Raw genomic sequence first — 18,881 nt, 5'->3', positions numbered from 1 at the left:
GAAGCGATATGGCAAATATCTTCTAAAAATAACTTTAAAATATTTGTATCCATTAATTGATTCAGATACACACTTTTATTATTTAAGTATATCAAAATAACAGTTTCATGTTCCTGAAATACAAAAATTATGAAAAAAGTTAAAAGTAATATTCTTAGAAGCATATGATATTAGTCACCAGCTGCAAAATAGTTAATTTTTTGCCCTAAATACAAGTTTATTACACAGTAGTCAAACGTGTAACTTAATAACATGTTATATAAAAAATTAATGATAATCAGTTTATCAGAAATGAATTAATTCTGCAAATAAACTTTCTGCATTTGAAAATTTTCTACACCTGAGGGGAGGGAGAGATCTAGTAAAATTAGATTTATTATAACTTCAGTTGGACCAAATACCTTCTCTCTATATATATGCATCACTACAGAAATAAATAAAATTATCATGCTTAAAAAAACAGATGTACCATACCAGTTTTTTTTCCCTTGTTACCCTTTACATTGAGAAATAACAAACCGTACAACGCTGAAAAATACTATCCTTGAAATTTTGTTTAAATGAAGAAACACACACCATCTTTTTATTTAAGCATTACACTTCAAAAACAGATACACATACCAATTTATTTTCACTAGACTTTATACTGATAACATGCCATATAAAAATGAAAATAATTATCCTTGAAATTTAGATAAAATGAAGTAACACAATGGGAAAATTTATGCACACGGACATCTTTTCTCTATTGCATGTTGTCTAACATGATCCACAAGTGCCTAAAAATGTATCCAAAGAAACACATTTCAATATTAACAAAAAATTGTTTACAGATTAAAATTCATTTATTTCATACCAGTATTATAAAGATCATGCATGAAACAAATCTGCTTTCCCATACTTTTAAGTAAAACTTAATTGAAATTGTATACTGGAAAATACGCTATATTTCTATATATTAGAAACAAGAAAATAATACCATAATAATATACTCATAGCCTAGCAGAAAGTAACATATATAACATCAAACACAGAAATTTATATACTCGTAGCCTAGGAAAAAGTAATACATATTACATTAAACACATAAATTATTTAATATAAAACATACATACCTTCTAAAATTCTTTTACTTTTTGTTTCTTATTGGCCAATGCTGATGAATATGAAACGTTATGGGCTCTTTTGTTGATAAGATGCTGTGTAAGGCCTTTGCATCTAGTAATGAAAAAATTATCAATAATTACTTTCTTAAGATTACAGCATTCTGGCATGGCCACATGTGTACATTTATCGATTATTCTTTCAACTAATTCTTTTGTGATGGCTGATTGTAAACGAAGGAGTACATCTTTACATTTTTGAAATTCTCGTTCAGCTTCCCTACATATTCGATACATTCCTGAAGAGATCCTTCAGTCCACCTTTATTGCTATGTTTTGTAAGAATTGTGCGATGCTCGGGTATGTCAGGTTCCAGCATGTCCTCTGAAATGGTCATAGCTGTTTTACAATTTTCACATATGCTTTTTTTTTTCAACAACTTATTATATATGGCTCCTGCGATGTAATGTATATCATTTTCTTCCACAGCTGGGGGCAAGCGACGTTTCACTGCCACTGCAGAAGAGGTAGATGGCACTACAGAATTGGAGATAGGATGCAAGACCTCCTTTCTGATAGCAACCTCTAATTCAGAAGCATCAAAGAGGCTGTGGTCACTTTCAGAACAATAATTTGGATTATTGATATCTGAAATGAACTGTGATAGGCACACTAATTTCAGTGCTCTCTTGGCTTGCAAAGCAGTAGGCTTTGCACCCGACTTTCGTCTAATCTGTGAAAAGGCATTTTCCAGCGCATCTTGTGTCAACCTGCCTGGTAAGAAAAATGTAAACCCCTCGGAAAATAATTCTTTTGAGAGTTTCACAACACTCAATGTGCTCATAATAATGCCAGTTTGAAATGGCTTCCATGCTTTCCCAAACTGAACAGTTCCAGTCACATGAATGAATTTCAATAAAATATTAAATTTCTCATCTTGATTTTTGATAGTGATGCCTTTTTTTGGATGCCTTGCAGTCATAATTGTAAACCATTCTGCTACAAGTCTCAGCCACCATGCAGAAGTTAATGTTTCTTTTGCAACTTGGTGTAAAATAACTGCTTTTTCAATAGCAGCAGCTGTTTTTACAGAAAACAATTGCACAGCAGATGCCACATTCATCGAGGAAAAGTGTGTTGGGAAGAGATGAACTCTGTTCAAGTGATGTAGGGCAGCATCTGATTCTATCTCACTTGACCAGAGTCGTTTCACATACACTGAAGCTACTATCCTCGATGGCAAGGCATGCTGCTGGCGAAATTCCTCTGGTAATATCATAATACTTGAAAGAAATGCATTTCTCATGTTTTTAATGAGATGTGGTACATCTGCAATACTGTGAATGAAAACATCAGGTCCTCCAATATTGTAATTTGTCTTCCTATCTGACCTAGAGATAGATACATCCAATGACGACCACATTGCTCTGTTATTGCTTTCCATATCTGAAACAGAGGCTCTTACAGTTAAACCTATTTCTGTAGCTGCTACTACAGTTCTATGAATTAGATCTTTCATGTCAGAACCTGATGTTGAAGACCCTGTTAATTCATTGGCAACAATCTGTTTCCATGATGTTTTAAGGCCTCTTAGCAACTGCAGGTTTTCCTAACGTAACATTTTCAATGAATGACTTAGACGATGTATCAAAATCTTGATATGAAGCTATTTCCATTTCGTCAACTAAAAGGCGGCAGTTCCTATCAAGAGCATCCAATGAATGAACTTTTGTCTTGAGGAAAAAAAACAAATTTTCTAAAATGCCGAAATTTATTTTTATTTCCCTAATCCTCCTGTTCAAGGTACTGTACGATGGTGCTGGATATCCAGTACTTCTGAGGTAATTATATCCATGTTTGCCCAAAGCAAATCGCATCTTCAGTCCTTTTATAATGGACTTTTCTGACCAGTTCCTTTTTGACTGCACAGCAAGGGCTCCTACTTGCTCATCGGACAAAAATGATGTCAATTTTGCATCTTTTTCTTGAAGCTGTTGCTCAAGGAATTCTATTTTTTTTAACAACTCTTCATTTGAAGCAGGTAGAGTTTCCTAAATTCAAAAAGAAATAGTAAACATGTTATGCTGTGATTATTTTTTTAAACAATGGTTGGATGAATTAATATATTTGTAATAACAATGATTTTTTCAACAATTTTTTTGGAGAATATTAAATAATTTACCACTTCAGTATTTGGCTTAGGACATCTTACTTCTCTTATCCTCTTGTCAGTTACAGATGGTGGTGGATTTGGAATGCTAAAGAGTGTTTTCTTAGTTTTTTTCTATCTTTGCATAGTGACTCAAATTGAGATACCTCAAAATGATCCTGTAAATACATAAAGTAATAAAAAAAGTATACAAAATAAATAAAAGTACAAAAAACAAACCACACAGTGAGGTTGTGCCAAAGGCAGCAAGCATGAACTGTAAGTAAGTATAGGCAATAAATAAATATGCAGGTAATTAAATTAGGCCCAGTATTATAAAAAACTGAAACAATAAACAAACCATGTCTAACATATCAGCAGCAACATCTTGTAAGCTTGGGCAGAATTTAATTATCCAATATTTATTTTTTGCCTATAATTTGAAGTGTTCTTTAGAACATTATCCAAAAATTAAATGAAGTAGTGTTTTGCTATAACATTAAAAACAACTAAAATAAAACTTTATATTTCTTGCTATAGTGCTGTTACAATAGATAAGAAAATAAGAGTTCACTTCACCCAACTTTTAAGATACTAGGCCGATAAATACATTTATAATTAGAGCAGACTATGATTCTTGTTATAATTGTAGTAATGTTTATTGCTCTAATTGAAATATTTAATTTTTAATTCTCTAATCATTCAAAACATAGCCCTAATTTCAGAGCACAGTGCCAACATGCATTTTAAAAAGCATCAAGGCCAGTTTAAACGACAATTTTTTAAATTACATCGGCACAGACATATCCAATTCAAGTTATTAAAAACTCTAGAACGTAGTTCAGTAGCTTTCTGAATTTGTAGGCAATTTTTTATTTAGAGATGACAACACAAAATAACGCTTCAGAAAATATTATTTATCATGTATAAAAATCTGTTTTGTAACAGATCAGTAATTGTTATTCATGAAAGGATTTTGGCTTGGCCTTTGAAATTCATCATTACAGGCAGATTTATTTGATTGTTATGCATGCATTAAACACTACACATGCATTAAAAACACTACAATTATTTTTGAAAAATACACATGCAGTTTCACAAGTTTTCTGTGCTTATTTGAATGTTCTGCATTCATTTCTAAATCTTTACTCTTATTATCTTTTTAAAATTGCCAAATTGTATAATACTGTGATTATAAATATATGGTACTTGCAATTATTGAAGTCAGATTATATATATTTTGTCTCATACTATTCCATTTATTCTATTGACTTCAGATGTCAATGTCAAAATTCTGGAAGTTATTTTAACCAAGAAACAGTAGTGGGGACCGTGCATAAACAACTCATCTAACTTTTTAACAACAGTGATTATAAAATAAAGAAAAAAATTATATATCATTCCAACGATATTGCAACTATAGTATAATGTTACATATATCTTTAGCAAACATTCAGATTTTATCTTGACTTTCCAAATTATTATTTATTTTTTAATAAATTTCAATATGCTAATGATTTTCATGTTACATTAGTATAAATTCCACAATTAGCACAGGAAAACAAAATCTGCGCTTTATATTAGAAGAGAAATTTCTTTTCCACATTCAAAACATCCACATTGGCGATGTTTGGCGACGGGTACATTAACCCTAGACTAATTTAATTATAGCTATTTTTACAGAAATTAGCAGATACTCAGGTTATTGTACACAAGAATTTCACTTTACTTGCACATTATAAACATCAGAGAAGATATAAACTCTAAATGAAGGCGTAATTAACATTATACTTACTAAGTAAAGTTCAGCGCCTGGACCAGGTTTCCAATTGTCTCTTCGGCAATTATTTACCCATATTTTTCTTCTTTCTTCATTTTTAGGAAATTTTACCAATGTATGACCTTTCCGTGAATGATTTGAACAATTAATAGCTGCACATCCGCCCATTTTACACAAAAAAAAACACAAAAAAGTGTTGCACCATAACCACACAGCCGCCATTAAATCTCCCACTTGGGATCGCGAATGCCTGATGATTCAGCCTGGTATATAGGAGCCTTAGGAAATACGCAGCGGCGTCCATGTTTGTGACTTCAAAACATTGCATTACGGCAGTGACATGTACGTGTTTCTAAGCTGTTCCGTGCATTTATTTTCCAGTAAAATTATGTTAAATTTATAATGAAATCCCCCGCTATTGTTGAATTTTTGTTTTAAAGTAATAAAGATGATATCCATAATTTACTATGTACAGCAAATTGTTAAGAAATAGTTCGAAATCTAAATGCATGCGCATAACATTAAAGCCTTTAAAAAATGATGTTTCTGCATATTTCACGGATTCGCTTAGGTTAGAAAATAAATCTTAATAAAATAAAACAGAATTCATTGATTTCAGTTTATGCGCATTTCATATTTATTAATCTCAAAGAAACTGCCTTTAATTAAGTTGAATTACAGAAATACACCTATATAAGTTTTTGGATACATCTTTCCACATGTTCAAGTGTGTAAATATTTTACTTAATTTTATCACTATACTGCTCAGAAATTTGTAAGTTTATACAAAAAATTTTTAACAACAGAACAGTTTATCTTAAAAAAATGAATAATAATTAATATATAAAGAAAAGCATTGCTTTATTTAACACCTTTACAATTAATAAAAATAGTAACAATTGATTTCTTACTTTTCATGAAAGTTATAAAACGAATTAACTAAAACTTTCAAATTATACAATTTAAATCCTACCATATAGCATTGTATCTTAAGGAACGAAGATACCAGCTATAAACAGAAACATTAAAATGTATTTAATATATTTTGATTATAGTTATATTAAATAACCTATTTTAAGCCCTTTTTTTCACATCTGGAAAGAAAACCACATGACATTGTGATATTTTTTGACATAGTTGTCATATTACATAAAAAAAAAAAAGAAAATTAATACTTACGTGTGAAAAATAATGCCCGGAATTTTTTTCGAGAATCTATTTGTGCATCCATATGCAATACAAGCTGACATGCTTCAAAAAGAAAAGAAAAAAATGTTGGAATGACAGACTTCCTTGCACAAGTCACGGTGATAACAGGAAGATGGCCGCCAAGCTTCACCGTTTGAGTTGAACCTTCCCTCCTTCTATTCTAACCTCCTTGGGGAAAAAAGGCAAGCTCTCGTAGACACAATGTAAACTAAAGTTCTTTAATATTAAAGTTTAGGTCAGGAACGGAAAAAGCGTGCCATTGGTTGCTGGTAATGACGTCACCCGGGTGACAAGACACATGGGTCGGCGCGTCTGATACATGATTTTGGTAAGGAAAAAAATGTAAACTAAAGCAAAATGATCATTTTATATGTGTTAGTTATAATAACATACCGGAAATACCGGGCATATTACTTTCTGATTAAGCATTTTGTTAAAGCAAATGTTTATTTTATACACAGTATTCGTACGAATGCTGAAAATAATTGTAAGCATTACATCCTTTCCTAGTGGACGGTGGACTTCAAAATTTAGTTTTTTAAGTTTTTGTGTTTTCAATAAGAAATTGTATAGCTATACGTATTATAACATCAGTTTATAAAATATATGCTCAAAATTTTAATTTATTTTAAATTAAAAAAATTTTAAACAAGTAATTAATTATTTTAATTAAAGATTTAAAATGCTCCTTGCGCGCTAATTTTCTATATTCTTTCCTAATTTTTCCTTTGTCATAAAGACTTGACAAAGGTTTTTGTATATCCGTTATTGAATATGATGAATCAGAACTTTTTAAAAAGGACTTTTGTGAACTTAAACCCAGTTTTCGGAAAAATATCTTTTTTGGTTAAACATTACCACAAGTTTAAACTTCTTAATAACCTCATATCCCAAAACGCATTTACAGATCTATTGTAACATATAACAAGATAGTTTCTTCCAAATATCATTCATTTTTGACTAAAAATGAGATGCATGGAGCATTTTCAAGACATACAAACTGCGAAAATTTTTGTTTTGAGAAAACCGAGTTTAAAGATTTTCTTCAAACTTACCTTTAATACATGGTCATGAGAAACAGAAAATTAACTTTAAATATGAATATATAGACACTAGATAACATTTTCGTTTCATTTGACTATTTTTAATCTCATAATATTAATATGAGAAAAATAAACCTATGGCAAATTCGTTCGTGATTCAAAGTTTGAGGATTGTATTGGATTATTTAATTATGACAAAGCACACGTAGGTTATCTGCCTAAAGGGAGGGATGCCTTCGTGGAGGACTTTCTAAGCGAAGTTTGAGGTAGAAACAATTTATGCATTATATCCAATGAAACTTTTAAAATTCACTCGCATCATATGTTTCACCTTCATTTGTTAGATTTACATTATCTTCTAATGTTTTACAATATTTTTTACTATTTCTGTTTTTTTTTTCAAGCAGGTAAACTTCTGTTTTTTTCTTTGGTTCAAGCAACGTTGATCACGCTTTTTTGCAATGAGTACAGAAAACGAGATTGCTTCCTCCTGTTCTAGGCGTATAGCATTCACACAAACAAAGTTAAATTTAATACTGACATTTTTGGCCGATGTTATTCGCACCACCGGTGCGATTAGCCGCTTGAGCTATTCCCACCAACATTAACCACGCATGCGCATTGAGTTGTCGGATTCGTCATTTGAACCCAATCGAAAAGAACGGATTCTACGTACGCGAACTGTTCAAGTGCTGTAGTGAATATTTTTTTTTTAAAGGCGGGTTACTACCTCACGGTAGTTTATCATTTTTTAAGCCTTGGCGACTTTGAAAAGTTTAGAAAGGAAAATGGGTTCCTTTTCTTATATATATTAAAAGAAGGAACACATTTCCTTTTATTAAAGTATATATAAAAAAGGGCAGATTTTTATGTTCACAATGTTTATCGTTTTCCTGAACGGTTGGAATAGTTTAAATGACTGATTTGGGGGAGGTACAAAATCTCGTTTACATTTTTTGTACTTCTTAGAATACATTTAGCTTCAAAGATGTGTTTTGCACAATCACGACTTTTATTCCACTTTAAAAATTGTCTGAGGAAAGCTAATAAAAATTAGACAGAGGATTTCTGTGTAGAAAATTTAGAGATGAAGTAAGTCAAAAGAGATCAAATCAACTATTAAATGAACAATTAATCATATAATACTGGTTATTAACAATTTTGTATGCCTGTTTATTTTTTTATGAAAATACTTTGCATTTTCAGGACACAAAAAGTATTTCAAAGAAGTTTGAAAAATTCAAACTTCTTTGAAATTATTAATATCAATTTAATTTATTAATGTGTTTAGGACAAACACATTAATAAATTAAATTGATATTAATAATGGGATGTAATTTAAGAGACAGAAATAATTTAATGTAAGAGATTTTAGATTTAAAAATTTGGACAAACAAATGATTTATCAGATTTTATAAGGTTTTATTTCATAAATAACTTTGATTTTGAAATATGGCATTTGAACCTGTAAACATGTGTGGATACTGAAAACGTGATGAATATAAAAGAATATTACAATGTTCAGTAAGTTTTCTTATTAGGACTTGTGTTCCTCTTGACTTGCTTTGTAAACATGAACTGCCCTGACTCGGAACAGGGAGCTTACTCAAGCTATGTTCAATAAATTGTGAAGTAGACAATACACACAGGAAGGGTATACGAAACCCTTTATTTTTCTATCTTTACAGGTATTTCCGGAACTTCGGAATACAGAGACCAACCACTTGGGGTCTGAACGTAAGAATATAAAACTACTAACTAAAACTAACTTTGAATTAGTATACAAGTGCCTAGCAATAAGATTGGCCGTTATTTAACAAAGTCCGTATGTAGTACGGAGAGCTGCTAAAACTACGTATAAAACGTTTGAAATTATCAACAGGACTAAACCTCTGGCCTTGAAGGCAACCAGCAACCGAGTGAAAGCTCGTAAAACGACAATGGCAAGCGGCCTGCTTCCAATAACTCCTTCCTCTCTCTTGCTTGGCAAAAAGCCACAACTGAAGTACTTGGCGTTAACAAGACAATTTGCATAAATAAGTTAAAGCTTTTAATTCTGGCCGGCAGTAGAAAATAAGAAGTGATAGTAAAGATTTAAAATAAAATAAACGTTAGTAAAACTTAAGATCCTTACATACTTCCCGCCAGAGTTAATTAGTTTGAAACTGAGGTCTAAAACGACCTTGTTGAAAACTTTTAGCTCTAGAATCTAATGCGAGGCCAATCTTTTACAAACATTTCTCACTAGAAATTATCTAATCTAGAAATTAAAAAGTCGTTTTTACATTATCAACTCCATGGACAAATAATTTTCATCTGTACTGCATCTATAAACAGGAGTTTCTTAGTTCAATCTGGTTCCTTCCAGAGATCTAGAAGGAAAACTAGTTTAATGAAATGTTACACAATCAAATGGCAAGTAACATGAATATTTATATTTCTCTTTTAAAATTCTTATTTCATTCATGACGTTATTTAATTATCTCCCCGTGCTCTCTGACATGTGTTGTAAAGAAAAACACCAAACACGTGCGTGTCTATGTACAAGTGTTCAACACCACCGCCTGCAATCAAAACACTAACGTGTTAAAATTCAACATAACAAGACCTCAGAACACACCTTATATTCATCTCTGAACCCTGAGGTACTATTCTGAAAAGTGGCTAACTCTGAAGTGTAGCGTCAGAGAGCCTAACTACATTCATTCAACCTTTAACACATATTCACAATAATTTGCTCTTTTTACAGTCATACGAATAAGTTAAAATTTTTGGCCATTACTCTAATATTTTCACTTTTAACATATCACAGTATTTCTTAACTTTTAACATAACAGTTCACATTGTACATAAGGACATATTAACATGCCGTTAATTTTACGCATTTTAAAACATACATTAGTAGTACATTGTTAACTTCTATTCTTTTCCAAGCAAGTGCCAATTCTTCTACATTGAAATACTACATTTCAAAAATCTTTCAGAGTAAAACTTCTTTCTTGCCAGAATCTTTTAAATAAAATTGTATACAATAATTTTTGCAATTTTCTTAAGGTACCATTCTCAAAGATTATAAATGCTCTTACAATATTCATGTATTTACACATTCCTATTATACATTAATTTTAGTTTTACTCGCGAGTAATTGAAAAACAATATCAAAATAGGTAACAACTTATTTCTCGCCTTTTTGGCGATAAAGGTAGGCCTCACATGAGGTAAAACTTGTTGAATTCTGCCACTTGCAGTAAGAATGAAGAATTAACTTAAGGTTTCAAAGTAACATAAAGTTTTACTTATCTTTGTGATATTCAGACATCCTTTTTCTGCCCTGGCTTGGAAAGTGGCGAAGACTACAGTCTGGTTGATCTTCCGTCTTCTGCGGGTTCGCCCTTCTGTTCCTTCCTCCATGAACTTTTTTTTCCTTTCAGTTCGGTCACCCTTGAAGACCTTCTTTTTAGCCTCTGCCTGTGGTATCGGCCGTTTGATGGCAGTTGGTCTTGGCGGAACCGGGACAACTCTCTCTCGTTCCTGCTTGGATCTCGTTGCTGGCTGTTCAAATTTTTCTTGTTTCTTTGCCTCTGCAGTTCCTTCATCAATTCGTCGACATTTGCTGCGTAGGCTCTTATCCGATGGGTAGATCTTATGTTTTGGAGCCGTGTTATAGTTGCTTTCATTTCTCCTGGCTCTCTTTGCATTCGTCGTACTTCTCCCTTCTTCATTCTGGGGGTGGACGTGCCCCCTCTTTTCTGGTCGGTGGAACGGCTTCTTTTTCTTGTTACCTTCAATTTTCCAACGGGGGAACTTTCTTTTCAACTGCTCTTGTCTAATAATGGCTTGGTCTTGTGATTGTCGTTGTTCCACCTCTGGAGCTTGTGCCTGCCGTGCCGGATCCTGCAAAAGATCTTTAAATATTGGCATTTTATTACGATTATAGAATGGTTTTATCTGGTCAATGTTTGCGGTGCAGGTTTCACCATTCCTGTCTTTTAACACCACTACAGCCTGAGTTATTTTTTCTATGACATATGGTCCTTCAAATCGTGGATAAAATTTGGCAGTTTTTTCTTCTGGTGCTGAAGAAAGTGAATGCTTAATTTTTAACACTTCATCTCCTACTTTATAAGTTACTCCCCGTCGTTTCATATCATAATAAAGCTTTTCTGTTTTCTCTGTGCTACTTCAGTGTTCTTTTTTGCTTCTTTAAAAAATCGAACGCACATTAAAGAATCGCTGTATTTATAGGCGGACTTTATCTACGTAAGAGGCAAGGTGTTCAATAACACATTTTGAAATACTTAACATAAAATATTTGCGTGTGAGAATTGGTTAAAAAAGGAATGAAAAGTGATAAAACAAATCCATATTGCAAGGTATGTAAATGTGAACTGAAGGCACATAAAAAGAGCAAACCACCAACTCAAAAGTATTAGTACAGTAGTATTAACAATCCAAACCTGTAAAAGCACATAACGATAAATATGAACAAATTTAAATCAAAGAAGTGCATATTTAAACAATGGAAAATTATGACTGTGGGTTTACGATTTTCCTCAAAACAAACGTAGTTATTTAATACTACCAGAAATCGAATAACAGTTACTCATGGATACTGCATTTGTGATGATGTCAGAAGTCATGTGAGATAACAAACCTATGACGGCACAAAAAAAGTACGCGATTTCTGACGTCACGTGCTTTTTTGCTATTTTTTGCTTCGGCTTTTGCTATTTAACTCCTTACCTATTGTGACGCTTTGTACCTTTAAGATATAGATTAATGAACACGTGAATATCACAAACTGGGAGCGCTACAAGGAGATGCTCCAGAACAACCTCCCCAGCCCTTGGAAGTCCAGGAAAGACATTGGCACGGCTATTAACAATCTAACTGACTGCATCAGCAATGCGATCAAAAGCGCCTCACGCTACATTACTAAAGAAAAATATGCGAACAGGTTGCCCAAGAACATTAGAAATCTAATCACAGCGCGCAATCGACTATGCAAAAGATGGCACTTAACCTGGAGTCCTAGCGTTAAAACAGAGTGAATAGACTAAACAAGGATATAAGAAATGGATTGAACAATTCAGAAACGATACCCGGGAAGAAAAGGTTTTGAGCTTAAACCCTATGGATGGTTCCCTATGGGCTTTCATAAAGAATTTAAAATGTAAGGCGAACAGCACGCGGCCCATTTTTACAGGTGACAAAATAGCTTTTACTAGCAAGATAAAGCTGAAATACTGGCCGATTATTTAGAGCAGCAGTTTATGCCAAATCGGATCTCACGTGACCTGGATTTCGTCTATTAAGGCTGCCATAAGGTAAAAGACTGGCTAAATGCACCCACCGTTAGGAAGCAGATTAACTATGCCTCGCCTTTAGAAATAAGGGACTTAATCAAGAAGCTAAAAACACGGAGAGCACCAGAGCATGACGCTATAAACAACGTCGCTACCAAGAAAATACCTGTGAATGTAGTTTGTCACAAAGTTTACTAGCATTACAAATGCATCCCTCAGTATCAGTTACTTCCCCAATACCTGGAAGGAAGAAAAAATTATACTGTTACCCGAACCAGGAAAAGATGCCACTAAGCTTGAGAGCTATAGGCCTATTAGCCTGCTCTCGGGTCTGGGGAAAACTTATGAACGAATCATTCTGAACAGGCTCAGGCCCTTCCTTGACGTGCTACCGCCCGAATAATTCGGATTCCGGAATAACTTATCCACCATCAAACAACTTATTCGACTTGTGGAGTTTTGTGGAAACGCTCTGCACCATAGGCAGAATATTGCCATCCTCATGCTGGAAATGACGAAAGCCTTCGATCGCGTTTGGCATAAGGGGCTTATTTACAAGCTGATAAACTTTAATATTGATAGAGAGATTATCGAACATATTGTCTCTTTCATTGACAATCGAAGTTTCGTGGTCTTCATTGCAAAGGATACTACTAATACACGAAAGGTTAATGCTGGCGTTCCCCCAGGGTCCATTTTAGGACCCATTTTGTATCTTCTATATGTCTTTGATTTTAACCGGACACACCTAGACCGAAATAACTTCTTAGGCTGTTACGCAGACGAAACAGCTTTTGCTGTGAAGTCTGCTAACGCCAACTCCGCAATAAAGAAACTACAAGACATTATGCAAGGAATTGAATGTTGGTGTACCAAGTGGAGAATTTCAGTCAATGCCCAAAAATCCCAGTTGCTCATAGTTAGAAGGAAACATAGTCAGACGCAGCTCAAGGAAAAACTCTATTTGTTAAACGAAGTGATCTCACACGCGTCAAATGCAAAATAACTTGGGATTACACTTAATGAGAAACTGACGTGGAAAAACCATATCACCAACATCAGAAAAAAAGCTTTCGCAGTAATAAATAGCTTAAAGCTCCTGCTGAGCAAATATTCTATATTAGATTCATTCTGATCGTCGGTATGTGAAGCATCGGTTACGCAGTAGACGTGATGAGCGTCAACATCTTTGCCTAATTTGCAATGAAGCAATAGCATAATATAGTGTATTAGGGTATTTACAAATCATTACACTTTCTGTATTTATTATATGTGGCGTAACTAGAAATTTGACGCCCGAGGCGGTCCCTAAATTTACCGCCCCTTTTGATATACAAACAAATAACTGGAAAAAAAAATGTCAAAATACATGTAGGGAAATAGAAATTCACTTTAATTTTGAAAAAAAAAAAAAAAAAAAAAACCCGTTATTTTCAACATTTAAAAATTCTACTCTTATTCGGTTGTTTCTCTGTTCGGTTGATCAGGTGGTGTATTTAATTATGGCAAAAGCACGCTAGGGCTCGGTTGATCAGGACATCGTAGAGGTCTATTTGATTGTTCTGTGGCCAGAATTCTTCAATGTAAAATATACCTTTATTTGTAGTTCTGAAATTATTTTTTATTTAGAAAACGCTTCACACAGCTAGCAACACTTAAGCAATTAAGAGGAAAAGTTCACACAAGTATTGCAATATTTGTAGCTTCTTCTGGAGATCATATTTTAGAATAAACTGCAAAAAATTCGAAATTCAGATTTTAATTTCACTAACGGAAATATATCTTTGAAATACTTTCTTTTGAAGAATTCTTCCTTATTAATGTCAGCGACTGTTATAAATTAGTTGATATTCGAAATTTGCATTCAGAAGTTTCGACGAAATAAAAAAAGGCATAGCAAAACTATGTTGTTGAAATAGCGTGGTAATTTTCTTGAATATTTTATCTAGCGTAAAGACTGTTTTTCTTTTCTGTTTATTCCTTATGACAGTTAACAGTTTAATCCTTCTTCCCCTGCCTCAATGATCCATTTGAATGTAAAATAATGGTTCACGCATACTATGGCGCCCCTAAAAATGTGTTGCCCGGCGGTGTGGACCGCCCGCTCTTGTTACGAATCATTATGTAAAGAGTAGGACCGCTACCAGGGTCAGGCTTTAATTTCTGTAATTAGAAGTGCAGGAGCCCTATGGAAAGCGGTCAGTAAAGTTTAAATAAAATAAATAAAGTAATGAATAAGAAGAAGGATATGAATTAGAGAATGAATAGGAGAAGGACATGAATTAGAGAATGCATAGAAGTGCAGGAGCCGTCAGTGAAGTTAAAATAAAATAAATAAAGTAATGATTAATCAATAATTAATATTAACTAGAGTGTAAATAGATAAAAAAATTAATAAATAAAATTAAATTAATGATAAATAGGGAAGTAATAAAATAAAAATATCGGAGCAAACCCTTATCTGTGGTTGCGATTTGAATTAGTATTTCTCTCAAAGGTTCAGAAGTATAGGAGGTGGACTCCGATGGACCCTCGCTGCATTTAAGTGACGATCGGGGTCATAACAATGCGTAAGGGGGAAAAAATGTAATTTTAATTTAAGCATCATACTCACTTCCCAAACATTCAGTTTGAAGATCAAGTGCGGCTTGAACAGTGTCCATACCAAAGTATAATTATTTCTGCAGCATTTGTTTTGTGAGCGGAAGATGACTTCTACAATTTTATATATTTTTTTGAATTTGTGTGACAGTCACATGACTGTAAAGAACTTAATTCCTTCGTTCAAATATTTACAAACTATAATAGCATTCATCTGTAAAATAGATATGAAATTCATAAATATTTAGTTATTGAACATTACTTTAACAACTTAAAATAGAAATTTACATAGGCCTTTGCACTTCCAAAACGCCCACGATCTTAAATATATGTATTTGTTACTTATTTCAGATGACTTTTGGGTTTAAAAGCAATTAAAAAATATCGCAAATATTATATATATACGCTACATGTGCATTTAATTTATGTTTATCTCTGCTTAAAGGGGCCCAACAGCGGCTGAGCGGAAAATGTATTAAACACCGATAGTTCAACCTGGTTCCAAATCCCAGTTAATGGGCTAGCTGCATGAGAGTTTTCGTGATTTTCCTCACCTGCAAGGTGAATAGGAGCTAATATCCTTTAAAACGGCTTCCACGAAGGCATTCTATGCCAAATAGCCATATTCTGATAACCTCAATTTCTGCCTGATGGAATCAGTGTAGTTGGCCTTCAGATACTTGTAATTTGTGATAAATTCCTTTATAACCATCCCTCATATGACCATGCATTTCATTTTTTCCGATTTGATTGCAGTGCATTCCATGACTTGGCATTTGTCAAGAGATCAAAAAGCGGTTATCCTGTTACTTCAACAAAGAGATATTTTTCACAAAGAAAGACTGAGTTCGAATAACAGCTTCATGAAATTAAAAGACTCAAAGCCGAAGCTTACCTTACCCGTATGCCGAAATTTTACCCTGTAAATAGCTCATAAATTCACTGGAACTTCTTTGGGTACGGTAAATGCCATTGTATCTACTGTTTTGGTATCGGATGTTGTAATTAGTTATCCTCAAAGGATGGGAAATTTATGTTCTTAAATAAACAAAATGTATAAATAACTATTGCTAATTATAGGATTTTTCAGGGTACTTACGTATTATCCCGTCGACCGTTGGCAGAAATTTCAGCAACTCTCACTAATCACGAATCGTTACCGCGGAAGTCTAAAGGAAGTCTAAAGGAAGTGATCCATAATTGGCGCTAAATCGTCCTACTTGGCCGGTCGACAGAATAATACGTAAGTACCATTTTTGGAAATGTCTCATCACCATTGAGATGAAATTTTTCGTATTACAAAATATAATTAAGTGAATAGCATTCCGACCGAGCATACATTCTAAGCCAAAAAAAAAATATCATGCGCCAATAAATATTAATATAAATATCTGGGGCCAAGGCGTAAGAATGTGCACTCTCCCACCGTTCGCTGTTCGAAAACTGACGTATTCATACAGACATTTATTCAAAAAGCTAAAGAAACATAAAGGTACCCAACTTCAAATTTTCAAACTTCAAATATTAAACTGCCACGTAAATAAAAATGCATCATTAACGGATACGGATTATGGAGTTGCTTATGTGGCGCAGAGAGGACCTTAATAAGCTAGATAAGAAAAGTGAGCTTCTGAAGGCGTATAGCTTTGCCGAGCCAGCAGGTGTGCCGCTAAATAAATTTTATGGTGTCTAGGAATTAAGGCCGAGGTTTAGGGTCTCTTGCTCTTGGCATTCTCTTAAACACCTAAGTTCTACGGTATAGGATAAAAATTTAAGAAACTTATATGCATAAATAATTTAAGACGTAATACATGTATATGCAAATGCCAACACCTTTGTAAGATAGCATAAAAACACACACACACAAAAAAAAGTTGAATTAATTTTGATAAGGATGGAGAGATCTTTAAGGGTTTATTTGTCTAATTTAATGCGCACACAAACGTGAATTCAACGAAAGAATTTTTTTTTTAAATTCGATATGAGGGAAATAATTAGAATTTTTAGGTACTTACGGAAACTCCCGTCGATCAGTTTTGCCTATTAAAGAAAAGACGCCAAATTACGCGATGTTTTGCCAAAAATGGAAAAGTCTTTTTCAAACACGCTGGGCTTGGTAAAATCTTGATTACCATGTGCTTAGTTATTATTTTTGAGTAAAGACTCCTTTTTTCCCCTCTATCACGCATTTTCGGAACAAAAAAAAAAAATGATTAAAATTTGGGCCCTGTCATGACGTGATGACCACGCATGCGCTGTTTAGCCGAATGGCCTGCAACGCCTCTCTCTCATGAAACTGACTAGAGAAGAGTAGTTAGTAGGTAGTAGCGAAGTAACGAAGGAAATGTGTTGTATGTCAGCTTAGATGCAAGAAACGAAGTGATACTTGTGTGTTCATCGTTTGTACTTATTATTTTTATTTGTGTGTTAATAAAGTTCTGTGCCGTTAAAATGGCTGTTTTATGCAACGCACACAATACGATACGTCTACGGTAGGAAGTAAATACATATCCAGAAGCTACACGCCCAAGAAAAGGAAGGATATGACAGTGGTGTCAGAACAGGAGGATATATCATTCTGCAAAATTCACGGATAAATGCGTAAGTGAGTCTTCAGAAAGGTAAGAAATTTGTTGAATTTATTTTGTGGTAAAGTGGAATTCAAGGTTACAAAAATGGCTGAAGAGCTAACGAAATCTAAGAAAGAACGGAAAGTTATGCGTTCAGCAATTACTAAAGTAACAAATGCTATTGAATCATTAATTGCAGCCGGTAACCTTGAAGACCTTGAAGAATCACTGGAAAGTTTAAAAGTAAAAGCTATTTCTTTGAAAGAGTTAGACGAAAAAATTAAAACTTTGACTGATGTTAATGACATTGAAACCGAAATCGAAAGTGCCTTGGAATACGAAGAAAAAATTTCGAAATGGAGCTTTAGAGGCACAAAATTATTGAAAGAAAAAAGAAATAGCAATAATTCGCTAGTTTCTAATGGTTCTTCTAATGATAGTAACAATTTATCTATTTCTGGTGTCGATAAAAGTTCTGATTATGATGTTAAATTGCCGAAGATTATGATTGATAAATTTTATGGAAATGCTGAAATGTGGCAGACATTTTACAATTCTTTTGATACGGCAATAAATCAAAACGTAAAACTATCTAAAGTAGATAAGTTTAATTACTTACTTAGCCTGTTAGGCGGTGCAGCTTTAAAAACAATAGAAGGCTTTTCTTTATCTCCATAAAACTACGACGAAGCTTTTAAAATTCTCAAAGAGAGGTATGGTCGAAAAGATCTCCTTATTAATTCTTACATGCATAAACTTTTAAATTTACGGCCTGTCCGAAGTTCTAATGACATTAATTCTTTGAGGGAATTATATGATACTTGCAACGTACAAGTAAGGTCACTAAATTCGATAGGGGTCAAGACCGAATCGTATGGAAAGTTACTATACCCTTTGTTAATGAAATGCATACCTCAGGATATAACGCTTGATTTTGCTCGTCAAAACGCAGATGAGGAAACTTTTAATGTCGATAACCTCATGAAATTTCTAAAACGGGAAATTGAAAGTCGCGAACGAACTTCATTAAATCTATTTTATTCTAAGAGTCACGCTAATTCTCTTGGAAGGCATTCACAACCAAATGAAAAGCGAAACAACTTCCACACTCGGAATTCAT

Source organism: Stegodyphus dumicola, chromosome X1 (genome assembly GCF_044657685.1).
Source record: "Stegodyphus dumicola isolate Sdum_Otavi_A_Nest chromosome X1, ASM4465768v1".
In the NCBI taxonomy this organism is placed as follows: Eukaryota; Metazoa; Arthropoda; class Arachnida; order Araneae; family Eresidae; genus Stegodyphus; species Stegodyphus dumicola.
Note: the sequence above shows the minus strand (reverse complement) of the source record.